Genomic DNA, 16,041 nt, shown 5'->3' on the forward strand with positions numbered 1-16,041 from the left:
GGATAAGAAAATTAAGTCACACAGTATTGCTTGACTTAAACCACTTAAACCACCCACAGTATTGTCTGACTTAAATCAAAGAGTACGAGAATTATTTACTACTATAGTTTTAATTTAAATCCTCTGTGTTCCATACCAACATTGTTACTTTTCCCACTCAATAATGTGGCTCCAGAATCATAGGCATCAAATAAAAAGTGGAAAATTGGGGTTTTGAAAATTCTGACTTAGGAAAAACATCTCAAAAAAGACTTGGCAGCAAGTTGTTTCTACTGAAAATTATACTTTGAATAAATAAAGCAGTGTCTTAAATGACATCCTATGGTAGGGGACACTCATCACAGATATCTTTTCAGTGAGATAAGAAATGTTAAAGCAGGCAGAACGATGACCTCTAAAGATGTCTACATCCTAAATCCTGGAACCTGTGAATATGTTGCTTTACATGACAAGGGATTTTGCAGATGTGATTATGTCAGGATCTTGATATGGGAGATTAACCTGAATTATCTGGGTGGACCCAATTAATCACGAGGATCTTTATAAGGGAAAGAGGGAAGCAGGAAAATCAAAGTCAGATGGAGAAGTTATAGCAGAAATAGAGGTCAGGGTGATGTGGATGCAATCATTGAAGATAGCAGGGGGCCCATGATCCGAGGAATGTGGTCAGTCTCTAGAAGCTAAAAAAGGGAAGTGACGAAGTCTCTAGAACCTCCAAAAGAAACACAGCCCTACTGAGACTTTCATTTGAGGACTGTAAGACCTATTTCAGACAATAGGGCACCAGAATTATATAAGAAAGTTGTATTGTTGTTAAGCCACTAAGTTGTGGTAATTGGTTATAGCAACAGGAGGAATCCAGTAAGTATATTCAAATACCAAAATTAACATCTTGCTTAAAGACTTTGCAATCCATTTTATTTTACAAGCCTTGGATTCCGAATAGCAGGTGCAGACCATCTGGCCCTCTGTTGTAATTAATACCACTTAGTCTGTGCTATGATCTTTAAAAATACCGAGTACTGGATATTGTAAACAAAATTTTTCCTGAGATAATTATCTTAGGATCTAAGGATTGAATTGTCTTCTAAATTACACAGGTCTTGGGCCACTGCCATGACAATCCAGTGTATCCTTGTAAAGCTTTAGACTCCGAAAGTGAGGGCAACTCAGAATTTGCAATTAAGTTAATACAACCCCCAGGATTTCAAAAGAACTATACATACACAGTAGGAGAAATAGCCAGGCTAGTGACACTGTGGTAGCCCCAATTCCAGTCAGGCATAAAGAACTCCCTGGCAGGGTAAGCTAGACAAGAAATTGGGCACTATTGTCGTGGATTTTATTCAATTTAGGATTGTGGATATGGGACTTTTGATACTCAATTTTTAAGGTAAATGATCTTCGACTTCATTTCCTTTGATCTTCGCATTTTAATTTTCAAATAGATTTACTATTTTAACTTACATTTCTCCTTAGGAAATTTATACCAAGATAAATTCATATTCAAATTTGTCTCATCTATATGTTGTTTGCATGCAGTTGTTGAAGTACCTTTATAGATTTCATCTTGATGTGGCCTTTTATTTTCAATTTTATGTAAGATTTTTCTTACAATTGAAAGAAAAATAAGTGTAACTTATGGGGTAAGTTCCGGATAATGCCTGTACCCACCCTCTATAGTGGTCTAACATGGAAAAGGTGGTAACTGCTGTTTCAAATTGTGCACTATCACCGAGACAAACCTTGGTGGACTTGCAGTTTATATTTCCATAGTTTCCCATCCTTCAGATGATAACTTGTTTTGTGAATTCAGGCACTGTAGACAAATTTGATAATCCACAGAACTATATGCATTATGACAACATACACTTTCAGAAGAGCTTTTTACTTCTATTTTCCTAAATATGTGTATATAGCCGACTATGCACCATGTATTCTTACGTGTTGAACAATGTGAGAAGAAAATACTAGAAGATTTGAATGCAGCTTCGCCTGGGCATGAACTTAATTAGAATACAGCTCTGATTCATGAGAGAAAGTGCTGGAAACAAAATGCGAACAACTAACCAGAGTCCCAGGAAGATCTGAAAGAGGCGGTGTTTGGGAAACAGCCTCATAAATGGTAGCCAAAAATCAGTCACTGATCTGATTGAGAAATCAACAAAAACTATTTGGATATGATGAGCTTAGCTATTTTTTTCTTCCTTTTGAGAGGAAATCTGCTTAGTGTTTTCCCCCGGATCCTCCATGTGGTAAGCCTCACCGGGGTACCTGTCCATATCAGGAAGCCTCACCAAGAAGGCTGGCTGTGACTGAATAAATTGTTCTAATTCTGCAGGGTGGCTAACAGATATAAACAATATCTTCCAACCAGGTCTTTATTTGTAATAATGGTGATATATGAGTCTCCATCTTTACTGTGTTTTGTAAGTCAACTTATTCAGATATGGACAGAGAAGAATAGTATAATTTATTGGGTTTACTTTAAAAGCTGGAACATATTTTTATGCTAAAAACTATAGTCAAAATATAGATAATGTAAAATATTTTTAACCAGACTGTAAAGGATTGGAAAAATAAGGATATGTAAATAAGGATTCACACACACACACACACACACACACACACACCCCTATTCTGGATATAAGTGGGTTTGTGCAGTGCTTTTTATTTAGGTACATTATTCGTTTGAGCCACTAAACTTCAAAAAACTGTGTAGTTGCCAAAGGAAAGGCTAAGGATAAAACTTGCACAGGAACACAATGGCTGTCTCATCAGAGGGAACCTACTGCAAAGGCCAGAAGCAAAACGAAAACAAGTGGTAAAATGTAATACGGAGCAGAAACAAAGAAAGAAACCAACCCTGACAGGAAGTCACTGGAAAATGGGCTTAACAATTTGAATCAGTGTAATTTCCTGGAAATATCATTCTCGCTACTGAAGCACTGATACCGTAAGGTTCAGTGACAAATCTTTAGCAATATAGCAGGTTTTCTTGCTTCTACATCTGTGCTGGTCCATTTGCACAATATAACACCCTAGTGATAATGGAGAGTTCAGGTGGCAATATACATGTTAAGTGTTTTGCAGAAGGGGAAACAATCCACCTGTTAATGTAGAAAAGTTTGTGACAAACACTCAAAGCACTCCAGGAGGTTTAGATGGGACTCAGGGAGAAAGTACAGCAGGCAACAAAGATAGTCTTCTGATTGCTATTTTCTGTGTATCTTTTCCACTGCTATGAAGACGATGTTTCTGTAATGGCTCCAAATTAGGGCAAAGAAATATATGTTCAGAGATAAATGTGAGGTCAGATCTATGTCACACACAGATATAAAAAGGTTTTAAGATAGCTAGAAAAATAGGCTGATAAAATATATAATCTGGAAATTTGGAATAAAATTGATTTTAGCTCTCCAAAATACAGCATTCTGTAAAATGTCATGGCCCTTTTGTGAGCTTTGTGTTCAGTACATCTCTCACTTCAAGTAAAGCTAGTCTAATGTTCTATTATTCCTGGCCTAACTTAGCACTAAACTGATATGTTGCAGATTTGGAAAATTATAATGACACACATTTTAAAACCTCTGAAGATGATAATATTTGTTGCCTAAAGTAAGAACGGCTGAAAGCAGCGGCAGCATAGTGTAATGGTAACAAACACAGACACTGGAGCTAGACTTCCTAAGATTAACGCCTACATTTTTCTATTTTGACTATGGTATAACAGGTAAATTCTGTACCTTATTTCCCTCGGGCCCCAAATAGGAATAAAAATATATTTTTTATCTCATAGGGTGGTTATTAGTATGATGTGGTTTGCGACACTGGCACAAATTAGCATATATGTGTATTAAATACTTTTTTAAAATGAATAATCTAGAAAGAGTCCTATATCATCTTCCAAGACCTTTTGTGATCTGCAAACCAAGTTTATTGCCCTTGTTATGTTTCATCATAACATTCTCTATTTTCCTCTTCGTGATTTTTTTATTCTTATACATTTTTATTGTTCATTCCTCAACAGGGTGTAAACACCAGGATAGCAGTGATGTTACTTATTTTGATACCTATTGATTACCTTATGATTAACAGAGTGCATAACACATATTAACTGATAACTGAATATTTGTTGAATGAATGATTGAAAAAAAATGACAACATTCGAATGATGTCCGATATGTACAAGTTACTACAACAAGACTTAGTAGGCACTCAATATTTATTGCATTGAATCAAATAATCTCTACTCTTGATTACTGAGTCAAAATATCGGAAAACCGCAAATGCTGTCATGTGGACTAAAGAGTATATTAGTGGTAATCATAAATGTAGTGGAAACAACGTAAAAAGCTGCAAGAAAATAAAGCTTGGGAGTTACATATAGAGTGAGCATTACATCATGCCTGTTTCCTTCTTGTGTCACCTCAAAACTTCTAAAAAATAGCAACTCATTTTTCAATGTGAACATCAGAAGAATAATTCTAGTAAATTTTCCAGGTCATGGTAACTCTATATCTGTAGAAGTTCACCATTCTTCAGATTAAAACTAATATTTTGTGTTGTGTGATTTTGTACTTTGTAGACAAATAGATAATCTATATTTTTACATGGATTTTGTGGTGAAATATAATCCAAAAATGTTATATAGTATTTTTAAGACTAACATACAGTTTACTTGACTATTTTTGGTGTAAAGTTCTGTAAATTTAACATACATATAGATTCATTTAACTGCCACGATAGTGAGTATACAGAATAATGTCATCACCATAAAATAATCCTTCACGCTATCCACTTGTAGTCCAACCTCCCTCCACATTTCCTGACACCACTGATGTGTCATAGTTTTGTTTTTGTGAAAATTCAATAGAAATGGAATCATATAATGTGTAACCTTTTGAATCTGGCTTCATTCACTTAACATGATGCTTGTGTGATTCATAAAATCTGTTTCATGCATCAAAGTTCATTCATTCTTTGTTGCCAAAAAGTATTGCATTGTATGAATTTGCCACTATTTACTTATTCTCCCATTGAAGAAGATTTGGTTTGTTTCCAGTTTTGAGTGATTATGAACAAAATTGTAGAGAACCTACCATGTACTATGTATTCTTGTAGGTAAAGGAACATAGTGACAGCCAAGGTAGAAACGTTCCAATTATTGTTATGCTTAATGTCTATGGAGAAATTAGCTATGGTTTAAAAATGAAAAAAAAAAATCATACGACTAAATGTGTGGCTTTTTGTTCTTCAGTTGTCAATAATTTTATTCCAGTCCATGAATTAGTACTACTGGATCATTCACTGTTTCTCAATCTGTACAATGATGACATGATTCTAAAATATACAATAGAAATTGTATGTTAGAATCATGCATTGAGGTTGTTTGTTTGCTTTTAATCTATTGAATATAATTCATCAGAACTGCAAAGCAAGGCCCAGACAACACGTGTTTTGTTTAAGCCATCAAAGGTAATTCTGATAAATACTTCAAATACTTCAGGTCAATATTGATTCCTCTATGTTTTTGAAATAGAAACCTACAGCAACACTTATCAATATGTCACTTTAAAGAGGATGATAGAGACTAGTGTATTTGTTTCAGGATGTTATCCAATCTAACAAGAAAGTGAATTATTGGTTAACTTTGCAGAATTTCCTTCAAATTGAAATATTGACAAACTATTTTCTAGATGCCATCATTTTTATTGCCCACCAAAAAAGTTATTAATAATTCATATTCATTATCAAGAGCATATTAAAGTTGACACCAGGAACTGTCTTCTGTTGAAATACATATAGCTGTGAACCTACATTGCTCCCATTGTAAAACAGAGAGCAATGTCCTGGGAGTTTCTATAGATGCCAAAGGGGAGATAATAGATCAGTGTGAGCACTCCTCCAATACTTACTATTTTACAATGGTCAAACATATTTAATTTTTAGTCTTCTATCCTATAATTTCTTTCCCACACAATTCTGATCTTTATACCCAATTGACTGAGAAACTGTATTTAGTGCCTCATCCCATGTTTTTCAATTTTTTAATCAAATGTGTCTATACTGTGAATTTTTACCTTGACTTATTTAAATAAAAATGTGCATGCATATTTCCTATTGCAGTTAAAAAATGCTTGGGAAAGATTAGCCTATTTTCTATTTTGTAAGGTGTTACGAGTTGTGAAACTTAAATTCTATATATATCACAAGAAATAAGATAAGTATTTGTTAGACTAACATACCTGACGTATCAGGTAGAAGAGCAGCCGGAAATAGGTGACAGAGTTAACATGAGCCATTAGAAGCAATTCAGAAGAGAAATAAGGTAACTTAAGTTGTATCATTACTTAAGTAGTGCCTCTCCTCTAAATAACAATATTTTTCTCAAATAGGACTATGGATGAAGGATAGATGGGCATAAAATTTATAGTTATAAAATGTTACTATTTTCATTGAGCAATTTTGGTACAAAAAGCTATGAATATGATGGAAAACAATAGGAGAAAAACAGAACAAAACATTTGTATTGCTTTTATATAATAATAGTGCTTCAATTTATAAGCAGTTTTTTATTGACCTGATGTGGTTAATTCAATTAAGGAGAGAAGTATCTTTTTGAAATTTATGGAGTTATTAAGAATAATACCAATGACTTTCTCAGGAAAAATAGCTTACCGTGTGTTCCCTTCATGCGTGCAAGTAGGGATAAGTTAGATATGTTATTCCCATATTTTTAAAGCTCTGAAATTTTGAAGTTTAAGACTGATTTTCTGTGTTTGTTGGCTAATTGGTGAAGTAGTTGTGTATTTCTTTTTTTGTGGAATGCTGTGGTATTCTGCCTTAGACTGGTAAAGTCTTGATGATTGTGTTAACAAAGGAAAACATGTAAATTTTGTGTTGTTAAGGTTAAGAGAAGTGAATTTCTTTCATTTACTTCAATTCATAAGCTTCTTATATAAACTGTTGATTCAAATTTCCTTACAAAAGATTATCTGAGCTACTGTGAATACTTTCTAAAATACTTACTATGCACTCTGTTTAAAAAAAAATCTATCATCTTTCTAGCTTATAATACAATGAAGCTTTCTTTATCCTTGCTTTGTTTTCATAAGTGCTAACCAGGTTAAAATAACATTTAGAAATGATACTTGTTAATGACATTCACTATTACCACTTATTTAAATTAGTGTTGGATACTCATAACATAACTAGTTATTTCCTTGGAACATTAACATTTCACCATGCTTTAATAAATGTCCCATCCCAGCATTCAAATTCTGCTTTAAAAATTTACAATGCAAATGCAGTTATACTTTTAAAATTTTACTTTCATAAACATAACCATGAATCCCACTTTAAATGCCAAAAAGAAATGGGATAGTACGGATCTTTCAGTTTTATTGTAACAACAGCAAAACAAAAACAGAAAAACAAACAAAAACAACAACTCTGAGGATGTGATCCTAAATAAATTTTACAATCCTTTATCAAAGAACAATTTTGATTTTTATTCCTTCTTTCCTCATAACTATGTAACGATCAGCCTCAGTGAGGCAGATGTAACAATTGAGCTTCCCTGTGAGCACTTCAGTAGTATGACAAAGACAACTATTTTTCTTTACCATTACTGGGAGAAACTGGATGTCTAATTAAACAACCAACAAAACAAACAAGCATTGTTGGTAGATGTCCCATTTTCTATTATTACATAGCCATTATAACATATCCTACGCAGAACCACATAATTTCTTTTATCACATTTGATATTATGAAAACCAGTTGTAAAAATATTTTATGTCAAATATTACAGGTAAATTTATTTGAGCTAAGTCAATACCACTTGCTCATTGAATATTATTGAATGATTATATGTCATGAACTGTGACAGAGACACAGATACTTCTTTCATGCCAAAAGGGAAGACATACAATAAAAAAAAAAAAACTATGACAATAAAATGAGATGATTATCACAGCTTGTATAATATTAACTTTGTTCTAGGCACTACTAACTCATTTAATACAATAGCGCGTGACTGATCTGTTTTGAGTTACACACAGTGGAAACAGTATTTTATTCATCCTTTTATTCCCAGCTCCTCAAAAAAGTTATTGACTGATAAATAGGCCTCAATAAATAAATAATTTGGAAATGTAAATTTAATTGTCTTAAATAAGCAGTTTAATTGATCTTTTGTATTGGTAACTGAATAGTTTCTTTTTAGAAATAAATGAAACGCATACATTTAATAATAAAATTTGTGATAGTTGACTTTTATAATTAATTGCTGTCATGGATACTTCATGCAACATACTTTTGAAATAATATAGGCTAAATAAAGAATTCTGTAATATTGTTTTATATATATAGTATATATTTGTGGCTTTGTAAATCATTATATAAGGTTATTGATCTATATGTTCAGCTAACACATAGCTAAATTATAAATGTAAAGGTTGAGAGTAAATATTTCTTTAAAATTGCTGTAGTTTTGCCCATATTTGTGAGTGCTCCATTATGCACTTTATAAGCATGAAAGTGTCACCATCTTTCCTTTAAGTTTGAAGATCACTTTCTGGATTCAATTATGAGTTTGGAAATTGTGTTTAGATGTTTGAACACCTAATTGATTATGCTACATTTATTTGATCATGGTTGAAATGTAATTTTACTGCTTGGTTGGTGATACTTTTTTTTAAAAGCATTAAATTGATTTGCTGCTTAGGAGTGAATCACTTTTTAAAAACAGGTTTTCAGGAATCTTCCAGGAGGAAAAGTACATGTTTTGATCCTTATTATTTTTAACAAAGAGTGAAAATAAACAGTGGCAAACCTAGGAAGTAATTAGAAAGCAAGTCTTGAACTGAATTTAAAACATGAACTCTTATTTGATATTGTAATTTTTGCAAAGAGGTTTTAGCTACTGCATCAGTAAAACCAATACTCATATTTATTTTTTAAAGTGAAGGTTTTTTCTATTAAGATAGCTTTATAGTAAAACTTCAGTTTGTTCGATTATTTTCAAAGCATGTGTTAAATCCCAATAACAACGTAAAAAAAAACATTGGGAGTAAGGGAAATATAGTTCCTGAGAAATGTTGGATGAAATAAATAAAATAGTATTTTTAGTGTTCTTCATGTGTAATCAATTCAACTCAATGAAATACTGATCTCAAAGGGGAATTAAAGGATGCAAGGGTTCCTAGATGCTTTTTGTGAGGATCACCTTGAGAACATGTTTTGAAAAACACTAGGCTAATTCACTCAGTTTGGGATCATATTATGAGACAGTAAGTTACAAATGCCCTGTATTAGTCCATTTTTGCACTGCTGATAACAACATACCAAAGACTGGGCAATTTAAAAAAGAAAGAGGTTCAACTGGAATCACACTTCCACATGTCTAGGGAGGCCTCACAATCATGGCAGAAAGCAAAGAGAAGCAAGTCATATCTTAAGTGGATGGTGGCGGGCAAAAATAGAGCTTGTGCAGTGGAACTCCTGTTTTTAAAGTCATCATATCTCCTGAGACTTATTCACTATCATGAGAACAGCACTGGAAAGAACCATCCCCATAATCAATCACTTCTCACCAGATTCCTCCTATGACATGTGGGAATTGTGGGAGTTACAATTCAAAATGAGATTTGGGTGGGGACAGCCAACCATATTATTCCACCCCCAGGCCCCTCCCAAATCTCATGTACTCACAATTCAAAAACAATTATGCCTTCCCAATAGTCCCTCAAAGTCTTAACTAATTTCAGCATTAACTCAAAAGTCCACAGTCAAAAGTCTCATCTGAGACAAGGCAAGTCTCTTCCACCTATGGGACTGTAAAATCTAAAGCAAGTTAGTTACTTCCTAGATACAATGAGGATACAGGCATTCGGCCAATATAGCAATGCCAAATGGGAGAAATGGGGCAAAACAAAGGAGCTACAGGCCCTATGCGAGTCTGAAATCCAGCAGGTTAGTCAAATACTAAAGCTCCAAAATGATCTCCTTTGACTCCATGTCTTACCTCTGGGTCATGCAGATGTAAGAGGTGAGTCCCCACGGTCTTCCACTTCTGTGTCTTTGCAGGGTACAGCTTCCCTCCCGGCTGCTTCCATGAATGGCATTGAGTGTCTATGGCTTTTCCAGGCGCACAGTGCAAGCTGTCATTGGATCTACCATTCTGGGGTCTGGATGACAGTGGCTGTCTTCTCACAGTTCCACTAGGTAGTGCCCCTGGGGGACTGTGTGGGAGCTCCAATCCCACATTTCCCTACTGCACTGCCCTAGCAGAGGCTCTCCATGATAGCCACACATCTGCAGCAAACTTCTGCCTGGACATCTAGGTGTTTCCATCCATCCTCTGAAATCTAGGTGGAGGTTTTCAAACCCAGTTATTGACATCTGTGCACTGTCAGGCTCAGCACCATGTGGAAGCTGCTAAGGCTTGAGGCTTACACCCTCTGAAGTCATGGCCTGAGCTCTATGTTGACACCTTTCAGCCACAGCTGGAGTGACTGAGACACAGGGCACCAAGTCCGTAGGCTGTACACAGCAGGGGGACCCTGGGCCTGGCCCACAAAACCACTTTTTCATCCTAGGCCTCCAGGCCTGTGATGGGAGGAGCTGCTGTGAAGGCCTCTGACATGACTGGGGACTTTTTCCTCATTGTCTTTGGGATTACTATTCGGCTCCTCATTACTTATGCAAATTTCTGCAGCCGGCTTGAATTTCTTCTCAGAAAATGAGATTTTCTTTTCTATTGCATTGCCAGGCTGCAAATTTTCCAAGCTTTTATAAAAGTTCTGCTTCCCTTATAAAACTGAATGCCTTTATCAGCACCTAAGTCATCTCCTGAATGCTTTGCTGCTTAGAAATTTCTTCTGCCAGATACCTAAATCATCTCTCCCAAGTTCAAAGTTCCACAAATCTCTAGGATAGGGGAAAAATGTTGCTAGTCTCTTTGCTAAAATAAAACAAGAGTCACCTTTGCCCCAGTTACCAACAAATTCCTCATCTCCATTTGAGAGGACCTCAGACTGGATTTTATTGTCCATATCATTATTAGCATTTTGTTCAAAGCCATTCAACAAGTCTTTAGGAAGTTCCAAACATTCCCACATTTTTCTGTCTTTCTCTGAACCCTCCAAACTGTTCCAACCTCTGCCTGTTACCGAGTTCCAAAGTTGCTTCCACATTTTTGGGTATCTTTTTAGCAGCGCCCCACTCTACTGGTACCAATTTACTGTATTAGTCGATTTTCACACTGTTGATAAAGACATAGCCAAGACTGGCCAATTTACAAAAGAAGGAAGTTTAACTGGACTCACAGTTTCATGTGGTTGGGGAGGCCTCACAGTCATGGTGGAAAGCAAAGAGGTGCAAGTCACCTGTTAGGTGGAGGTGGAAGGCAAAAAGAGTTTGTGTAGAGAAACTCCTGCTTTTAAAACCATCAGATCTCAAGAGACTCATTCACTATCACGAGAACAGCCCAGTAAAGACCTGCCCCCATAATTAAATCGCCTCCTACCAAGTTCCTCCTATGACATATGGGAATTGTGGGAGTTACAATTCAAGATGAGTTTTGGCTGGGGAGCCAGTCAAACCATATCATGCACATATTTACAGCAGCTTCCCTAAGCATTACCTTCAAGTAAACATTTGAATTTTACTTGAAATAAAGCATTAGTGCTTTAATCCTAACTCTTGGCTTTTCTTCCCCATTTTGTTGTATTTTCTCTAGCTACATATCTCACTATATTTAAGCAACATGCATGTCCCACCTTCACTGATACTTAATGTAAATTTTCTTTCTATAATTTTTTAATTTCTTTTTTCCTAACACCCATGCAGTATTAATAAAAAAAGTTTTGGATTGGCCCCTATACTATTAGTTAAATTTCAGCTCAGCTGCAAGTGAGAACAATATTACTTAGCATAAAAACAATGATGTAAATGACATATAAAATAATTTTCCTCCTTTTGAGAAAATCTGAGAAGGTGGCAGAGACATTCATGGTGTCAGGTAATTTTTGTTCATTTCTCCTTATTCTTTCTCTGTGAATGACTTTGAAATCATTGTCCATTATGGTTGCTACTACCATCACCTGCATTTCCACCACTAGGAAAGAGACAATAGGTAGACAAGGATAAGAATAAAAATTACACATAGATCTTCTTCTTATAGTCCCATCATAAACCCTTTTGCCTATAAGGTATGATATAGCTGCAAGAGACATTTAGAAGTATCTATTCGTGTTAACAAATTAATCAGCTGAAATATAATGTGGTGCAGAAATTCCATCAAAATTTATCATATTCTTATTGTCTACTGAAAAACAGATTATTGAATAGGTGGTAAGCACCAGAGAGAAAATTGAAAGAGATTTAGAATGCTCAAAATTCATCAAACCTAAAAATATACAAAGTCATAAAAATTGCTCCACTTGTCACCTACATTTTGGTATTAACAGGTCATTTCAGTTTTCATTTTACTTGGCCCCTATCTCTCAGTTTATTTTCTTTTTCTTTCTCTTTATCTCCCAATCTCTTTATTTGGGAGTGTTTCAGGGATTAATCTTTGATTCTGTTCTCTTTCACCTACATTTACTACCTTTGTGACTCCCTGTGGCCTCATAGCTATACATGTCACCAATGTGCAAAGGACATTTTAAAAATATCTCCTCTAATCTCCTGAGTCACATATTCATCTATTAATACTTACTCTAGCAGGGAGTGGTGGCTCACGCTTGTAATCCTAGTACTTTGGGACAAGATGTGCAGACCACTTGAGTTCAAGAGTTTGAGACCAGCCTGGCCAGCATGGTGAAATCCCGTCTCTACTAAAAATACAAAAAATTAGCCGAATGTGGTGCCAGGTGCCTGTAATCCCAGCTACTTGAGAGGCTGAGGCAGGAGAATCGCTTGAACCCAGGAGACAGAGGTTGCAATGAGCCAAGTTTGTGTCACTACATTCCAGCCTGGGTGACAGAACAAGGCTCCATCTCAAAAAACAAAAACAAAAACAAAACAAACAACAAAAAAAAAACCTTACTTTACATCCACATTTTATGTTGTAATGGATAGTCCAACCTTACTATGCCTATAACGATCTCCTAATATCCCTCTAAAACTTAATATTTAAATATCATCTAATATTTTCTTACCTCACTTGTTGGAAACTTCATTCTTCCTGTTACACAGGACAAAAATCTTGGAGAAATCAATTTCTCACTTTAGCTCCTGCTCCTTATCCAATCTGCTGCAATTACTGTTGTCTGCCTTGAATTACACGCAGAATCTTATTCACCGTATCTACCCCTTCCTTTCCAGACCAAGTAACTTTTAGCTCTTCTCTATATTGCATCAATGTATTCTGCTTTCACACTTGCCCGCATATGTTCAATACAGTCACGTGGATGACAAAGAAGAAATGTAAGCCACATTAAGTCACCTTGCTCCAAATCCTGCGGTGGCTCCCTATGTTATTCACATTAAAAGTTCAATAGCTTAAAATGACCTCCTGGGCTTTCCCATCATTACTTACATTACTTGTTTCCTACTCTCCCCTTATTTCCTCTTACCACCCTAACCACACTCACCACCACTCTGTTTCTTGGATACATCCATCTGGGACATTTTTGAAACAGAATTTTGCTCTGCCTCTTTTCTCCATCTTAAATACAATTCCCTCAGATTTTCACATGTCTACCACTTTTTAAAATTTAATTTAATTTTTAGTTCTGGGATACATGTGCAGGATGTGCAGGTTTGTTACATAGGTAAATGTGTTCCATGGTGGTTTGCTGCACCTATCAACCCATCACATAGGTATTAGGCCCTGCATGCATTAGGTATTTTTCCTGATGTTCACCCTCCCCCTGCCACCCTGCCCCCGACAGGCACAAGTGTGGGTTTTTCCCCTCCCTGTGTTCATGTGTTCCCATTGTTCAGCTCCCATTTATAAGTGAGAATATGTGGTATTTGGTTTTCTGTTCCTGTGTTAGTTTGCTGAAGATAATGTCTTCCAGCTCCCCCCATGTCCCTGCAAAGGACATGATCTCATTCATTTTTATGGATGCATGCTATTCTATGGTGCATATGTACCACATTTGCTTTATCCAGTCTATCATTGATGGGCATTTGGGTTAATTCCATGTTTTGCTATTTTGAAGAGTGCTGCAACAAACATATGTGTGCACATGTCTTTAAAATAGGATGATTTATATTCCTTTGGGTATATACCAAGTAATGGGATTGCTGGGTTGAATGATATTTCTGGTTATAGGTCTTTGAGGAATTGCCACACTGTCTTCCACAATGGTTGAATTGATTTACATTCCCACCAACACTGTAAAAGGATTCCTATTTCTCCAGAGCCTCACCAGCATCTGTTGTTTCTTGACTTTTTAATAATGGCCATTCTTACTGGCATGAAATGGTATCTCATTGTGGTTTTGATTTGCATTTCTCTAATCATTAGTTATGTTGAACTTTTTTTTCATGTGGTTTTTGGCCACATAAATGTCTTTTTTTGAGAAGTGTTTGTTCATGACCTTTGCCCACTTTTTAATGGGATTTTTTTTTTTCTTGTAAATTTATTTAAGTTCCTTGTAGATTTTGGGTATTAGACCTCCGTCAGATGGATAGATAGCAAACATTTTATCCCATTCTGTAGGCTGTCTCTTCACTCTGAGGATAGGTAGTTTCTTTTGCTGTGCAGAAGCTTCTTAGTTTAATTAGATCCTATCTGTGAATTTTTTCTTTTATTGCAATTATTTTGATATTTTCATCATGAAGGCTTTGCACTTGCCAATGTGCTGAATGGTATTGCCTAGATTTTATTCTAAGGTTTTGTAGTTTTGGGTTTACATTTAAGTCTTTAATCCTTCTTGAATTAATTTTTGTATAAGGTGTAAGCAAGGGGTCCAGTTTCAATTTTCTGCATATGGCTAGCCAGTTATCCCAGCACCATTTATTAAATAGGGAATCCTTTCCCCATTGGTTGTTTTTGTCAGGTTTGTTGAAGATAAGATGATTGCATATGTGTGATCTTAATTCTGATATCTCTATTCTGTCCCATTGGTCTATGTATCTGTTTTTCCACCATGCTGTTTTGGTTACTGTAGCCTTGCAGCACAGTTTAAAGTTGGGTAGCATGATGTCTGCAGCTTTGTTCACTTTGCTTAAGATAATCTTGCCTATACTGGCTCTTTTTTTGGTTCCACATGAATTTTAAAGTCGTTTTTTCTAATTCTTTGAAGAATGTCAATGGTAGTTTAATGGAATAGCATTGAATCTATAAATAACTTTGAGCAGTATGGCCATTTCACAGTATTAATTCTTCCTACCCCTGTGTTAGGAATAGGCTCCCAAAATCTGGCCATAAACTGGCCCCCAAACTGGCCATAAACAAAATCTCTGCAGCACTGTGACATGTTTGTGATGGCCATGACAGCCACACTGGAAGGTTGTGCATTTATCGGAATGAGGTCAAGAAACACCTCTACTGCCCAGGGAGGAAAACAGCTTAAAGGCATTCTTAAACCACATACAATAGCATGAGGTATATGTGCCTTAAGGACATGCTCCTGCTGCAGATAACTGCCCAAACCCATCCCTTTATTTTGACCCATCCCTTTGTTTCCCGTAAGGAATATTTTTAATGTATAATCTAGAGAAGCAATGGTTACCACTGGCTTGCTGTCAATAAATACGTGGGTAAATCTCTGTTCAAGGCTCTCAGCTCTGAAGGCTGTGAGACCCCTGATTTCCCACTCCACAACTCTAAATTTCTGTGTGTGTGTCTTTAATTCCTCTAACACTACTGGGTTAGGATCTCCCCTACCTAGCTGGTCTCAGCACTCTGAACATGAATTGTTTTTCCATTTGTTTCTGTCCTCTCTGATTTCTTTGAGCAGTGGTTTGCAGTTCTCCTTGAAGAGGTCCTTCACTTCCCTTGTTTGCTATATTCCTAGGTATTTTATTCTCTTTGTAGCAATTGTGAATGGGAGTTCATTCATGATTTGGCTCTCTGCT

This window comes from Rhinopithecus roxellana, chromosome 18, assembly GCF_007565055.1.
Source record: "Rhinopithecus roxellana isolate Shanxi Qingling chromosome 18, ASM756505v1, whole genome shotgun sequence".
Classification (NCBI taxonomy): Eukaryota; Metazoa; Chordata; class Mammalia; order Primates; family Cercopithecidae; genus Rhinopithecus; species Rhinopithecus roxellana.